Source organism: Zea mays, chromosome 6, assembly GCF_902167145.1.
Source record: "Zea mays cultivar B73 chromosome 6, Zm-B73-REFERENCE-NAM-5.0, whole genome shotgun sequence".
Classification (NCBI taxonomy): domain Eukaryota; kingdom Viridiplantae; phylum Streptophyta; class Magnoliopsida; order Poales; family Poaceae; genus Zea; species Zea mays.
Genome location: NC_050101.1, coordinates 81,703,330 through 81,719,923, shown reverse-complemented (window position 1 = coordinate 81,719,923; position 16,594 = coordinate 81,703,330). Strand labels below are relative to the sequence as shown.

At 45.2% G+C, this 16,594-nt stretch overlaps 1 pseudogene; it reads left to right on the top strand.

Moving 5' to 3' along the window:
* Positions 1-6,710: 6,710 nt before the first annotated feature.
* On the top strand, positions 6,711-7,375 carry LOC103631130 (uncharacterized; annotated as a pseudogene).
* Positions 7,376-16,594: the final 9,219 nt, after the last annotated feature.

Here is a 16,594-nt window from a genome sequence, read left to right as displayed (position 1 = left end):
TGCTGTTGATAAGCGCTGGTGAAGTTCGCTGTGAACCGCGCGCAGAGCTCTTCCCAGGAGTAGATCGATCCTGGGGTGAGGTTCATGAGCCAGGTCCGGGCTGGCCCAGACAAGGCTACATGGAAGTATGTTGCCATTATAGCAGTGTCTCCACCTGCTATCGTAATAGCGGTGACGTATACCTGCAAGAATTCTGATGGATTTGACGTACCGTCGTACTTCTCCGGCAGGTGTGGCTGGAACTTGGATGGCCAAGTCACCGCACGGATATGATCTGCCAGTGCGGCGCAGCCCACGCCAGCCAACAGGACACCCGCCTGGATACAGGCGCCTGTTGGAGTTTGCGGTGCAACCGCAGCGAAGTCGGGGTCGAGGTTGCGACCCTCGAAGTTTAGCTGACGCTCACACGCCCTCTCCAGAGAGACGCGGGCATCCTCGCCCGCACGCCTGCGGTTGAGTTCTGCCCGCAGGTCATCATGCCTCTCCAGAGAGACTAGAGCATCCTCTCCCGCACGTCTGCGGTTGAGCTTCGCCCGCAGGTCCTCAGTCGGTGCGGCCCTCACCGAGGGTGAGCGCACTGACGCCGACGCCTCATGTTGACGCCGGGATGACCGAGGCCTGGGCCTAGCTGAGCTAGAATGCGGCATGCCGAGCAGACGGTCGACATCGTCACGCCACTGCTTCATGGCCCCCGACAAGGCCGTGGAGCTAGGAGGGTAGCGTAGCAACTCCCTGACTACAGACAAGGCCCCAGGCGCAGACCTTGATGCCCTGGACGTCTGCGCAGGAGTGTGCTGCCGCGCAGAGCGCACAGCAGCAGCACCAGGCGCAGGGCGGCTGGACGCCCGAGGCGTGGAAGACGCAGCTTCTTCCTCCATCGGGAAGTCTTCGGGATCGAAATCATGGTGCTCGACGATCTGGACCATGGTGTCAAGCAAGAAAACAAGCAAAAACCTAATGTCAGGCCCCCTACCTGGCGCGCCAAATGTCGGAGAGGAAATTCTCCGGCCGGGTGGCGGAACGCACCCGCCCTAAATCCTAAGATGAGGAGGGGGCCTAAGCGTTTTGCCTGTTAGGTGGATTCGGGATGAACACAAGAACACACAAGGGTTTAGAGTGGTTCAGGCCGCCGGAGCGTAACACCCTACTCCACTGTGTATTGTATTGAGACTGTGAGCTTGAGAGCTTGTATGAACTTGTGAGTCTGAGAGTCCGTGTGGATCTGCCTTGTAACGTCAGGTACCCTCCCTCTTATAGCTCAAGGGGGCACGTACAAGGATGTTGAGCCCCAACATGTGGGCCCAGGAGCAAAACGGAGGGAATACATTATAGAAGTAACTAGTGCGAGTACGCCTGAGCAATCTCCTGGCGCCATGTTGTCTGTAGTCCATGCAGTATTGATATGTTGCGGCTGCTTCCTTGGTAACGCGCGAGTAATGATGGGCGTAGTGCACGCGGTAGCATGGGCGTACTGCCTGCCAGGGGAATGGACAGGCACGCCGCCTGCGGAATGGACTGGTCGCCGCCTTCCCGCGGAATGGACAGGTCTCATTAAATGCGGAGGCGGCACATCGCCTGCCAGTGGAATGGACAGGGCTCAATAAATGCCGAGGCGGCACATCGCCTGCCAGTGGAATGGACAGGCGGCGCGCCTTGTCCGCAATAAATGTAGAGCCCGCGCAGCCTAGAGGCCTTACGTCAGGCTCCGCCCGTTGGCTTACGTCACGTGCACCGTGCCACGTGGCAGCATCGGGGCTCTGCCTGAGCGGGGAGCAGAAGCGTACACGGTATGGTCTGGACACGTGTCGGCTCCAGACCCCCGCCTGGCCTTGATTAAGGCCTGGGTATTCTTTATCCCAGAATCACGGGACCCTGCTGTGAGTGGCCCGGACCCTACACAGAGGGGTCCGGAACCCATCCTAGGGGTTCAGTTTGCGCCAGTGGAGGTCCTGGACCTTACCCGGAGGTCCGGTTTGTATATACAGGGGTTCGGCACTTTCCCATGGGGGTCCAGACCCACTGTTGATACCTTGGAGTATATTGTCTTCTCTAGCCACGTGGCGGCCCCGGAGCCATCCACGTGGTGGGGTCGGGTGTTGTTTACCACGCGACTAGAGATAGACGTGTGGGTACCGCGTCTTCATACTGTAGTAAGGGGTACCCTAGTTTCAGGGTACCGACAAAAACTATACCTATGTAAAATAAGTAATGAAGTCATGTTGGACACTTGAGTCTGTATCATTACATCTTGGTAATGTAAAATGATGGTGTGTATTGGCATGTTATATTTTTCCCAAATGTTTCTTTGCCTCAGATGCCATCAAGGACTCGTGCGCATGACGGTGCAGGGACTTCCTGTGGTCGGGAAGATACTCCTAATCCGCCACCTGTACCACCAACGCTGGCCGAGCTGCCGATAATACCCGCTTCTTACATGAGATGGCGGGTAATCAATTCCAACAGCATGGCGGAAGAGCTCCTCTATAGGGACCGCGTGAAACCTCATATCTATAATTTTCTGAAACACGCCCCCCCCCACTCTTTGTTAAAGCTGAAGACCCTCTTGAAGCTGATGAGTGGATCAGGGTAATGGAGCAGAAGTTTGGATTAATCCGTTGCACAAAAACACAGAAGCCGTTGTTCGCTGCCCAACAACTGAGAGGCCTTGCCAGTACCTGGTGGGGAAATTTTGTGGCAGTTCAACCAGCCGGACATCAGGTCACTTGGGATGAACTTAAGCTAGCATTCCGTGAACACTATATTCCAGAAGGAGTGCTTCACATGAAACAAGAGGAATTTATTCGACTAAAACAAGGAGGGGATACTATGATGCATTACCTCAACAAGTTTAATCATTTATCCCAATATGCGATTGACCAAGTAAACACTAACCTGAAAAAGAAGAATTGCTTCATGAGAGGACGCAACGACCGGCTCCAACGGAAAATGGCCACCTGCCTAGACCTTACTTACATCAGAGCTGTCAGTACAGCGCTGGCAGTAGAAGCCAAGAATACAGGCCAAGGAAAATCAAAGGGATTTGGAGGTGACATGTCCAATCAGGGACCTGAGAAGCGAACCAGGATGGTAATCCGACCTTTTAATTAGAATCGTTCTTCGCCTCGTCCACCCTCCTATCCGTTCAAACAGCCTGTTTTCATTCGTCCTACCACTGCCCCCACTTCTACAAATCAGTCGAGTGCCCCTGGTGCTCGTTTCCCCGCCCTCCCTAGTTCCTCAACCGGCTGCTTCAACTGTGGGAAGTCTGGTCATTTTATAAAGACTATCCATATTCGAAGCAGAATAAGTTCAACAATCAATAGAATTCTGGGAGCTCCAATCAAGGCAAAGGGAACAAGGCTAATAATTCAGCGGGCAAAAATGTCAAGAAGACTCGGCGAATTTATTACACTCAAGTGGCCACTACACCGGAAGGAGAGCCGGTAATGATGGGTATGTTCCTTGTGGCCAATCACCCAGTAGTTATTCTCTTTGATTTTGGTGCTTCACATACATTCATAAGCAAGAAATTCGTGGAAAAACATTGCATTCCTTGCACTGAATCAAGGGAAGGGTTTATCATCCATTCGCCCGGGGGACAAATATTTACTAAGGAAGTAGCCTTCCATGTGCCAGTAACATTGCCTGAACGGGATTTTCCGACCAACATGGTTGTTTTGAAAGGCCAAGATATAGATGTAATTCTGGGCATGAATTGGTTAGCCCAGCATAAAGCTATCCTCAACACTGACTTAAGGACTATCAAGTTGAGCCATGGCCATGAAGAGGTTCTCTTGTCCATCCCTATAGCTGTCCCAGCCAAACTATTTGGACGGGTCTATGAAGCTATCATACCAGAAATCTAGGATATTCTGGTAGTATGTGAATTTCCGGATGTATTTCCTGAAGATCTGCCTGGATTACCTCCAGAAAGGGATGTAGAGATTGTGATCGAACTGAAGCCCGGTACAACTCCTATTTCCAGAAGGTTGTACCGGATGCCACCAAATGAATTGGCAGAGCTCAAGACGCAACTACAAGACTTGCTTGAGAAGGGATTCATTCGGCCCAGCTCATCACCTTGGGGATGTCCCGCAATCTTTGTCAAGAAGAAGGATCAAACACTTCGAATGTGCGTGGACTACAGACCCCTTAATGAGGTCACTATCAAGAACAAGTACCCTCTTCCCTGGATCGATATCTTATTCGATCAACTTACCGGAGCTCGGGTATTCTCCAAGATTGACCTCAGATCGGGCTATCATCAGATCCGTATTCGACCCGAAGATATACCTAAGACCACATTTACTACGCGGTATGGATTATTCGAATATTTGGTTATGTCCTTCGGATTGACAAATGCTCCTGCCCACTTCACATATCTAATGAACTCGGTGTTTATGCCCGAGTTGGATAAATTTGTGGTGGTCTTCATTGATGATATCTTGATCTATTCCAAGAATGAAGAGGAGCATGCTAAACATTTACGGATCGTATTAACGCGCTTAAGGGGACACCAATTATATGCTAAATTCAGCAAATGCGCGTTTTGGTTGGAGGAAATCCAATTTTTGGGACATGTATTGTCTGCAAATGGGATTGCAATTGATCCCACCAAGGTCAAGGATATTCTAGAGTGGAAACCACCAACCACTGTACATCAAGTCCGAAGTTTCCTTAGGCTGGCTGGCTATTACCACAGATTTATTCCGGATTTCTCCAAGATTGTGAAGCCAATCACAAGTCTATTGAAGAATGATACAAAATGTAACTGGTCCTCAAGATGCAACGAAGCCTTCGAGCAGCTGAAGGTATTATTGACCACTGCTCCGGTATTGGCTCAACCGGACATTGAAAAGCCTTTTGATGTGTACTGTGACGCATCGGGCAGTGGTCTCGGATGTGTCTTAATGCAAGAGGGCCGAGTTATAGCATATGCTTCAAGACAGTTGCGCTGGCATGAGGAACATTATCCAACTCATGACTTAGAATTAGCTGTTGTGGTTCATGCCCTTAAAATATGGCGTCATTATCTACTGGGAAATATCTGCCATATATATACAGATCATAAAAGTTTGAAGTATATTTTTACCCAATCAGAACTAAACATGAGGCAGAGAAGATGGCTTGAGCTGATTAAGGATTATGAATTAGAAATCCACTATCACCCAGGAAAGGCCAACATGGTGGCAGATGCACTAAGTCACAAGGATTCTTGCCATTGTCTTACAATAAGGACTCTGGACACCACATTATGTCAAGAAATGGAGAAATTAAACCTGGGGATGATACAACATGTGACACCCCAGGTGTTTATTTCGTGTTATGTCGAGAGATTTATCCTAATTTCGGATGCTCAGTAAAAATTTCTATTTCTCGATCGTGCCTATCTCTGTTTATCAGGCTTTCTCTTGGAAGTTCACCGAATTCAGAGTTAATCGATCGCGAGAAACAGCCAATTTTGGAGCGTGTTAAAACTTTTATCCTCAGCACGAATGCAAACTCGAAGATCATTCTCGAATAATAAATCTCATCTGAAGCTCTTTAAATCAAACTCTCGACGACTGTTATCTGATCTGAGCCCGAATCTAATTCCTCAAAACTTCGATCTATGTTCGACTATTTTATCCGGGTCCGTATTCTCCAACGGGATACTCAGTATGTCGCCCTCTAATTAATTCTTATCCGACTCGACTTTATACCTCTGTGTTCGATCTCAATTTAAAAATCAACATCGGCGATGATTTTAAATGTCACGATTTGTATCTTTCAATCAAAAATCCGAAGCTGATCAGAAGTCTGAGAGAAACATTTATTTCTAAATTAGTGCGCGAGGAATTATTTCCGAGTAAATTCAAATCAAACTCTCGGTCGGATTAATCGCTCAATCGTCCGTTCGCCGAAACTCTAATTCGCTCTGTTCTCTGTCGAAACGAATTCCGCGGGAGCGTTTTTATTCCGAAAAATATTTAGCGCAGCCCGATTTTGTGTTTTGGGCCAAGTCCATTCCAGTCCAATTGGCCCATTTAAAACCCTAACCCTAGAGCTCTTCTATAAATAGAAGGACCCCTCACTTGCACTTGGCATTTATTCACCTACCCCCTAGCCGCCACCTTCTTTTTTTCCCTGCCTTCTCCTCTCACGCGTAGCTTCCTTCTTCTCTGCTCATGGCACACGGCAGCAGCAGCCTCCCATGGCCGCCAAGCTCCAGCCCCTCCCTACGAGCTCCCTCCTCCCGCTGCTCGGTACCCTGAGCTCCTGCTCTTCTCCCATGGATGGCGCCCAGAAATTTTTTCCAACGCCTTCACTGTTCATCTTCCTCCCAGCAGGCTGAGCTTGCTGTTCCCCTGCTCCATGGCGTCCCCTGCAGGCGAGCAGCGGCTCCCATTCCCCAGCGACATCCTCTTCGCCGTCGTCCATGGTGTTCCTGCGAACCTCCCTGTCCATGGTCGACCTCCTTTCTTCCTCCCTGTTCCCCTACTCCTTCTCCCTGGAACGCGGCAGCCCTGCACGTCCCTTCCAATGGCACCCTCCCTGTCTTCTTCACAGCCGTGCAGCAGCCTGCGCACTTCCCTGTCCATGGTGTCCGAGTTCCCTGCGCCCAGTTCTTCAATCCAAAAACAGCAGCAGCATCTCCCTCCCCTTCCCTGCGCTTGTCGTGGCTGAGCTCGCCCCCTGCCAGGAGCACGCCATGGCCGGATCCCCCTGCCATGGACGTCGCGCAGGAAGCCAGCGCCCCTCCCTGCACAGCTCCATTTCTCCATGGTCGCGAGCTTTTCCTTGCTGCGACTGCCTCCCAAGGACAGCGCGCAGCAGCCTCCCCGTGGCCATGGTCTGCAACAAGAAGTCGCGCGCTACATGTTCGATGTTTTGCGCAGCAGCTCCGACGTCTCCGCGCGGCTCGCTGCTTTGTGCTGCGCAGCGAACAGCCCGCCGGGATGCCCGCCGGGTGTTTGCTGTTTTGCGCAGCCCCATCCGCGACGCCGTAAGTCCTCGGTGAGATTCCTCGCTGCCCTTGCTGCTGTCATTTTTTTTTGTGCGCGGTAAAACTGTTGAACCACTGAGTAATGTTAATCGCAGCTAGACGTTGCCGTGGAGCCGCGCGCGATGCATGTTTTGGTGAAGCCCCTAAACCGTGGACGCATGTGCAACCCGAATCCGAGTTTGACAGGTTGATAGACTTATGATTTACTATTGATGTGTTTCGATTGATGGCATGCATACAAATATGGTGTATATTAATGTTGAATATGTGTGGCTGCGATAGTTATTTTGTACGTCATAGGAATTGGTCGCGGATGTATTAATTGATTGTTAAAATGCTTCGTCGTAAAATATTGTGTTCGCGCGGCAAATTTAAATAAAGCCTAAAGCATGCTCGGTGAATTCCGTAGTCGGCCAATGAGTTAGTCTAAGATAATTATATTTTATGTATTCATCGTTGGTGTAGGTTAGAGTAGATTGAAAATATAAGTTATGCGACATGTTGTTGTTTGAAGATGAGATGTGCAAATAATCAGTTTGGTGGTTCACTCGTCTAGTCGATAGTTGTTATAAATATTGCGCTAAAATTGGTCATAAGAGTGCAGTGGGCATGTGGTGTTGGTTGGATGTGATAAATAGATTAGAAGTGTGGGTTTGTCGAAGCACCGTGATGTCGAACGTGTATATCGAAGTGCATTGTAGTGGTAATTGCGTTAAGTTAATCGGTAGTGTCTCGAGTGCACGCCACAATATGGTTGTATGCGAGACATAGTAAAATAAGGTGTGCTCGATGGGGATGTTCAGTCGTTCTAGGTGGAAATTGTCTTTGCTTAAATAGAGAGGTGGTGACATGCCGAAGTAGTCATCGCTTCCTCTATGTTTATATGTCGAGTCAAAATGCGGGGTACTAGTGGTACGCTAGGCGGTGTCCAAATAAATTAACCGGTCGATGTGGTAGTGGTCGTGCGTGATTTATTGTTAGTGAGTAGTTGGAATTCCGAGCTATATGAGGATTATGTTAAAAACTAGTAGGCGGCGTGTAACTGCGTTCGTATGGTGAATAATAGGTCGGTAGGTATTGTTGATGCCAGTAGCAAATGTAGTCTTATGGAGTTTTACGCCGTGTGTAAATGCCTCCACGATAGACCCCAAAAATGTGCTATTTAGGTGACTTGTGTGTTAACTAATTCAAGTTGAGCAATGGTTGAGAAATACTGATCAATCGGCTCCAACCCATGTTCTTGAGTTACGATGTCTAAAATGGTTCGCTAGGTCTTCTACTGTGATTAGCCAACTCATGTTAAATAGGAGTCGATTTCGTTAAGTGTTTGTTATATATGTGTTGTTTCAGATTGCGATGATAAGAGGCAAGCCGACGTGTAGGATGTATAGCGGCCTATGTTGTTGCGCTAGTTAGCCGAATTAATAGATGACTTGGTTAAGCTCGTAGTCACGATGATTTGCTTATTGTAGTCTAAATGTGTATGTTTATGGTCGCGAATGAAAAGTATTAGTGCTCATGTGAAGTCTAAGTTAAACTACAAATTATTGTGTGAACAACACTTCGATATCGATTATCGGGAGAATGTGTTGTTAATTAAATATAGTACTTCTAGTGCTCATAATGACACGGATAAAAATTTGTAAGTCCACTTGTTAGTTCTCACTTGGTTGTTTTAACTCTAACAAATGTCAAAGTGTTACAATAATTCAAGTCTCTAGAACGCGGCAATTCTTGAATTGTATAGAAGCTGAAATGTATTGATTGCTGTTTTGGGCTGCACGTACTGTTTTCGGTGTGCTGTATGTTTGATGAACTAAATTGTGTTTTATGTAGATATGTGCTATAGAAAAGTGGTAGATAACTTTATTATCTTGTTGGTGTTAAAATTTGACAGCCATAGGTCTGACCGTTTAGGAGTTGTGCTTTTTACAAATTCAGTGACTGAATCTGTCCAAATTCTGTACAGATTTCAGAAGCTGCATTGTTTGCTTAAGTTAATGTTAGAATCAGTCCTTGTCGATTATAAGAAAGTTGTAGAGGCTTTTCTGATCTTGCTTGTGTTAAAATTTCATAACCATAGGACTGATAGTTTAAGAGTTATGAATTTTTCAAACTGGTTGCTGTGTTCTGTCCTCTGTCAGAACAGATTTCAAAAACTGTAATGTTTGATTTGAATAAACCTGGAATCACTTCTTGGTGATTATAAAAGTTATGTAGTACTTTTCCCAAGCTTTCCAAAAAGTCTTGGATCACTATTTTTGGTGGTCTGAAGATTAAGTTACATGTGTTTGAAGTGTGAAGACTGAATCTGTCCAGTTTTGGACAGCACAGCCTTCATAGTATATTTTACCCTTGATACATGCTAAACCAGCCAGGGATGTTTATAAATAATTTGTAGAACATTTAATTAGCTTCCCAGAAAGTCTAGGATCACTTTGTTTGTATGTCTGAATATTTTGTTGTGAATTTTTGAAGCTGCAAGTCTGAATCTGTCCAAATCTGGACAGAGCTGTTGTGTTTGCACAATTCGACCTTGCTAAGTGTTTAATCAGGTTGTGATGACAATACCAAAGTTGTAGAGCACTTTTTAAGCTTTCCAAAAAGTCCTAGTTTGATATTTTTGGACTAACCATTGAAGAGTTATGATTAAAACAAGCAACTGCTGTATTGCTGTCCAAAAATCTGCAAATGCGCATTTGATTGTTTTGTTCACCTGTTGGCTAAAAATGCTTAGTTAGCACTTAGCAGACATAGACTTGTAATGTCTAAACTTAGGATAACATGTGTTCCATGATTGATGTGTTTGCTTGAGTAGTTAATTGTGGATAGGAATTCCTCCTCTATTGAACTGGTGCTTGGGATGCTTTTGTGTGATAAACAGAAGAATAATGAAAAGCCGTAGCAGGTTAAATAGATGCTCGTACTTATGGGGTCGTATTTGCGTTGCGTAAATATACAAAATGTTTGTCTTCTTTTAGTGGTGTTACTGTTATGCGCTCGATGATGCGTAGTTAGCTAACACTAGTGTGTACGGTTATTTATGATGTCTCGCTACTTAGTGTTTAATTCGCTAGCGTGTACTTAAAGTATCTTGTGCTACTTTCATTATATTCATACATATGCATCTTGCATCTCATTTAGGACCGAGAGATGATGATCGAGACAGTGATGTGGTGCCAACCACAAGATGCAGTTGGTGGACGACCTGAGGAATGGTGGACATGACCAGTAGATGCTCGCCAAGCGAGTACCTCCCCCAGCAAAACACTATCTAAGTGTTAAAATAAAGGCAAGCCCCGGTTTTATGCATAACCGTTTATATATGCTATTTTACTACACTTAATGTTTGTAGGCTTGTACTGTGCACTTAAGTGTAGGAGTTGACTGGAACCTTAGTTGCATGAACTCAGGATTCCTTTGAGATGGATACTAGTATGCTAGGTCGAGTAGCTGCTTTATTAATTAGGATCTTGGTAGAAGTCGAGTGATTTTTCTAGCACTCGCGCGAGGTCAGGAATTGGTTGTATCCACTTTGATAACATAATGGTGATGGTCTGTGGACACGGGTCCATGGGGACGCGTGGTCTACGAGATGAAAATTGGAATAAGGATTAACGTGCGGATACCTGTGTCAAGCGTTTGAACGTACTAAACACATGCCGAGAAATATGGTAAATTGGTAAGCCTAGTACCTGAGTGAACCTGGCAGTGGACATATCCCCTCACGCGACCTGAGACGTGGTCTCCCATTCCGGTTATGGTGGGTACAAGTGCGGTCACTGCACGACGACTGTCGGGGTCAGTGAGGCATTGTACGCCAAGGCGGTGAGCCCTAATCTACTGACGGGGAATCGATGGGGACGGTTGATGTGTGTGGGGACGGAGTGCCCCTGCATGTTGTGTGTTTAGGTTTACCTTGCAAGGATAAAAACTCGATTCGAATCGTCTGCTTCTCGTAGCTAATGAGACTGCTTGATCCATTGTACTGCATTGAGTAATAAGTGGAAATGAGGTGACTGGCAAAAGATGTTGATTGATAAAATGTTCGATACCATGTATGAGTAGCTAGGTACTCACCTAGTTTAAAAAGGAGCATACTAAAACTTGAAAAGCTAAAATTTGATTTTAGACTCAGCTAGTGCTTTTGGCAAACCAAACCCCTCAGCCAAACAGCTGCATGTCTAGAGGTAGAGGAGTAGACTCCACACACCGGGTAAGTCTAGCTGAGTATTAGTATACTCAGCCTTTCTTGTGGCATAATTTTTGCAGGTACTCCTTAGGATGATTTGTTGATGGTGTGACTTGGCCTTCATCCCTGCCACCGGGATAGGCGGTCGAGAGGGTTATTGCTCCCGCAGGAGAGGACCAGGAGGAGTAGCGTGGCCAGGCTTCGCCATGTTACTCGGTTCTTCTCCGTTAGTTATTTCCGCTGCATTAAAATTTATGGTTATTATTTCTGAAACTCCGATAATGTAATCACTAATGATAGTTATTAAATTTGTGGTATTATGTTTTATTGCATTTCTCTGTGCCTCACCTTCGAGTGAGCTAGTGGTATTCGATCCTGGTTAAGTGGCTTTATCGGACTAGATCCGAGGGACTGACGGTTTATTCCTATTTAAGTGTGGTCTAGCCTCTAAGGCGGGACTTAGGCACTTAAGTTGGAATAATTCGGGCGGTTCCGCCACACAACATGGAACCTTGAACCAATTGAAGCTTGAGTTGATTCTTCTGCAAAGAATTAATGATGCCCAAAGGAATGATAAGGGTATGAAACATATTCATGAGAAAATAGAAGCCGGCAAAGCTAATTGCTTTAGGAAGGATGATCAAGGCATTGTATGGTTTAATGATCGCATAGTTGTGCCCAAAAATGATGAAGTCCGCTAGCAATTTTTGGATGAAGATCATCTTAGTCGATATTCCATTCATCCCGGAAGCACTAAGATGTACCAAGATTCAAAGCAACATTATTGGTGGACAAAAATGAAGATTGAAATTGCACACTATGTGGCAAGATGTGACACATGTAGACATGTCAAAGCAATACATATGAAGACTGCTGGTCCACTGCAATCTTTGTCCGTCCCAACTTGAAAATGGGAGGACATTAGCATGGACTTCATTGTGGGATTACCTAGGACAGCAAAAGGATTTGATTCTATCTGGGTTATAATTGATCGACTTACAAAGATCACCCACTTTCTGCCAGTCAAGACAAAATATCCAGTGGTCGCATATGTGGAACTTTACATTGCCCGTATTCTTAGTTTGCATGGAATTCCAAAAACAATAATATCAGATCGTGGACTACAATTTGTATCCAAATTTTGGAGTGAGTTGCATAAATTCTTGGGTACTAAGTTGCTCCACAGTTCTGCATACCATCCTCAAACCAGTGGGCAAACTGAAAGAGTGAATCAAATACTTGAAGGCATGTTACGGGCATGTGTTCTAGAATTTCCACAGAAATGGGATGACTGTATACCCTTGCCAGAATTTTCGTATAATAACAACTATCAAGAAAGCATCAAGATGGCACCCTTCGAAGCATTATATGGACGACGGTGTCGTACCCCCTTGAATTGGTCTGAACCAGGAGAAAGGTGGTTTTTCAGGCCTGATATGGTGAAAGAGATGGAAGAAAAGGTTCAACGAATCATACATAACTTGAAAGAAGCACAAGCTCCACAAAAGAGTTATGTAGACAAACGACGCCAACCCTTGTACTTTCAAGTCAAAGATTATGTGTACCTGAAAGTATCACCAATGAAGGGTGTGACTCGTTTCGATGTAAAAGGAAAGTTTGTACCCCGATACATTGGTCTGTTTCCTATTCTTGAACAATGTGGGCCAGTGGCATACCCACTCCAACTACCTGAAACATTGTCTGCAGTGCATAATGTGTTCCATGCATCCCAATTGAAGAAATGTCTTCGGGTTCCAGATCGAACCATTGATGTTGTGGATGTTACCTTGGAACCAGACTTGACATATTCAGAACATCCTATTCGAGTCCTGGATCAAAAGGACAGGGTCACCCGAAGAAGAGTTCTCAAATTCTATAAGATACAATGGAACCAACATACTGAAGATGAAGCTACCTCGGAAACCCGAGACTTCTTAGAAAAGAATTTCCCTGGCTTTTTAGCTTCATGTAATTTGTGAGATATGTACAATTGTTGTAAAGATGAAATAGACCCATACCACCCCCCTGCTTTGTACGAGAAATAAGGAAATAAAAATATGACATGTTTCCTTTTCCACTACTTGCCCTAGGACCTTAAATCTCGGGACGAGATTCTTTTATGCATAGGGGGAAGGATGTAACACCTCTGGTGTTACTATCACTAAAACTTAAGCATAACATCATGAGCATTGGCATATCATGTGTTTGTATACCTAGAGTGCATTCACTAGGTAAAAATTTCAAACAAGATGTAATGATGTGACTTGATGTGTGATTAACCCTAGGAGAGAGTGCTTAACCCTAACTTAGGGCTTATGGGTGAAAGTGAAGCCTAAATAAGTAAAACCTCAAAAGACATAAGAAATGATCACAAGATATCACATTTGATGGACTCCAGTGGCACCAAAACCCTAAATGTGCCTAAAACCCTAAAAACAAACCCTAGAAACCCAAATTGAAACCCTAGGGGGTTAAGTGTAAATTTTGTGCACTTTTGGACCCAAGTGCAAATACCAAAGTAATAGAACACCACAAATCATGTGTTTTTCACATTGGAGGATTTACAAGTGGAATAGTGGAATTTGGACCTATTTGCAAAAAGCACCACATAAACCATATATGCCTAAGTCTGAAATTCAGTGCATAGGGTCAACTTTGGAGCACTACATCTCAGAATTCTTAAGGATTTTACTCTTGGTCAATATAGCAAACTTGTAGAGCTATGTTAGGAGTACAAGTTTTATTAAGTGACTAAGCACTAGTACTGTACAAAAATTGGAGTTAAATGGACCAAAAGACTGGCTGTCAGTCAAGACAGAAGCCTGAATTGTGACTACCAGTGAACCCTGAAGAACTTTGGAGTGGATTTGTGCTTAATCCAGAAAGCAAATGGTCAGGGTTTCTATAGTCGAATTATAGCTGGTTTATAGAGCTACAACTTTGATATAGAGGGCTGGTCAAGTTGCTACATGAATTTTGGAGCAAATCGCCTTGTAAATGGCTCTATCAGGCAGACTGAATAAGACCCTGATGGTACAGTGAACAAAAATCTTCAGATGCATAGAACGTGCCGCTGGTGAGCTCCGTGCTGTGATCGTCGCCGCCGTTGCGATTCGTGCTCAGTAAAGTGCAGATAACTGCTTGGGGTGAGAAATATCGCGTTGAGGATGAACTTGGGCCACTGTTTTGCCCTGTGCCATGCCCACTTGCGCTGGCGACGTGGTCGAGCGGCCGTCACCGGAATATGCACCATTCACCGCGGTTGCGCCACGCCTCAAGACATTTACCACGTCGTCGCAAGCCATAGTGACTGCCCAATAATCGTCATAGCTAATTGCCTAGTTAGGGGTAGAATTAAGTGTCAGCCACACCGGAGCACCGGTCGTTGCGTTTTTGGCTAGTACAGGCTCGCCGAAGCCGCTGCTCCACCGTCCATGGGGACCTCAATTCTCAAAGGAATATAAAGTGAGGGGCCTCGACGCAAGATGTCAGTGACACATAGGAACAGTGCACAGGAGTCTTAACAAGTTATTTAAAAGAGCAAGGTCCTCTGCGCAAAGTGAACACCGCGGGCGCGTGCGGGCGCGCTTTCGCCTGTGCGTGGGCCGGTTTGGGCTAGTTTCAGCCCATCACTATTCATCCTTTTTCTTTTTATACCAGACTTAGAAAATTCATAGAAAATTATAGAAAAATGATAAAAATATGAGACCAGTTTTGTTGGACTCCTAAATTTATTTAGTATTTAATAAAAATGGTTCCAAGAATTTTAGCCCAAACCAGGAATTATTTAGTATTTAAGAAGGCCAAAATTTAGTCTCTTGGAATTTTAGGAATTATTTAATAACTCCAAAAATCACCAAACTGTTTGGATAAGACTAATATGATATTTAGATCCCATGAGTGAAGTTTGCTTGCTTTGGACATTGTTTGATGCCTAAACCAAAAACCCTAGCTCCTTAGAGTAAAACTATCTAACCCTACTAGGGTATTGACATAGAAGACCATAGTTTCCTCGTACACCGTGAAGGAAAGTTGTATTCAAGATACAACTTAATGTATCCCTTCTGTCATTGTATTTTCATAAGCATTACATGGGCATTCATGGTTATATATATATAAGAGGAGACTACTCCATCAACAGAAAATCCACCTGTCGTGAACTGCTTTTATTTTGATATTTGTGGAACAGAACCCGACTCTCCAACAACACAAGGCAAGCCCCGGTGCATTTGCCACCTCCTTGCTGTTTTAAACTCTTTATCACTTGAATGGTGCATTAGGTGATAGGAGTTGGGTGTTAAACCAATTGTTGCATTTCCTTCCTTGGAATTGTTTACCATTCCTTGATTACCTGTTTTATTAAAAGGTTTTCTGATGCTTAGTCCTGCTTTAGAAAAACAAATGTTTTGTTTTAAAACAAAAGGTGATGCTTCACAGTGGATGGGATGTTTTCAAAAATAAAACTTGATGGTGGATCCATCATGGCTGTGATGGGTTCAACATCAAAAAAGATGTACCTCTGCCAGGTACCAAACTTTGGGGTTTAAATGATAAAGCTGAGACCGGGCGGGTGACTTGCACGAGAAGAGAGTCTCGGTGTAGTGTCTCCGTCTGAGTCGATTAAGGACCGTGTCGATGTAGGCTTGATGATTGAAGACCTTTTAACTGGTCACATGCCTCATCATGGGTAAGCTTTGCCTCGGGCAGACTAATACTAGAAAGGCCAACACGCAATGGGAGTGGAAAGATGGTGAGAGTAGCGTGTACCCTCCGTGGCAAGAGGCTGGACGGTGGTGTATTTGTGCTCTCGGTCGGCGTGAACCCGGCCTGGTCTTAAGAACCCCGGTGGCGAGTTGACATATGCAAGGGTTAAGTGCTACATATGTCGTGTGATTGGAGATCCCCAGCTGGGTATTAATCGATTCGGATCGCCGTTACTTCTCGGACATGAATACTAGGTCACTGCCCTACACGTAGCATTCCAGTGAACAGAAAGGGGTTGATAAAAGGATGGCTAGTATAGGCCAAGTGCTTGAACTAGGGTAGAAGGAACTCTAGATTCAGTCAATGACTTAACTTGCTAATAAAACTGGATTTTTAAGGATCCACTTTTAGTAAGCATTTTTGCAAACATAGTCTTTGCTACTTGATCAGCCTCACCTTGACTCCCTTAAGCCAGCATATCCTTGAGAGTCTTTTATTTTGACGGGTAAGACTTGTGAAAGTACACTTCGTACTCAGGGTTTTTGAACCCATGTTGTTGTAGGTGAGGAAACAGCAGACTTTTGCTGTTTTTGCACTAAGGTGGTGCCCAAGGACGTGGTGCCCAAGGACGAACCTCAACAGTGAAGTGGTTGCGGGAGGATGTTGGCCTCCCTTTTGAAAAACAATATACTTTTATGCGGGAGGGGTTTTTG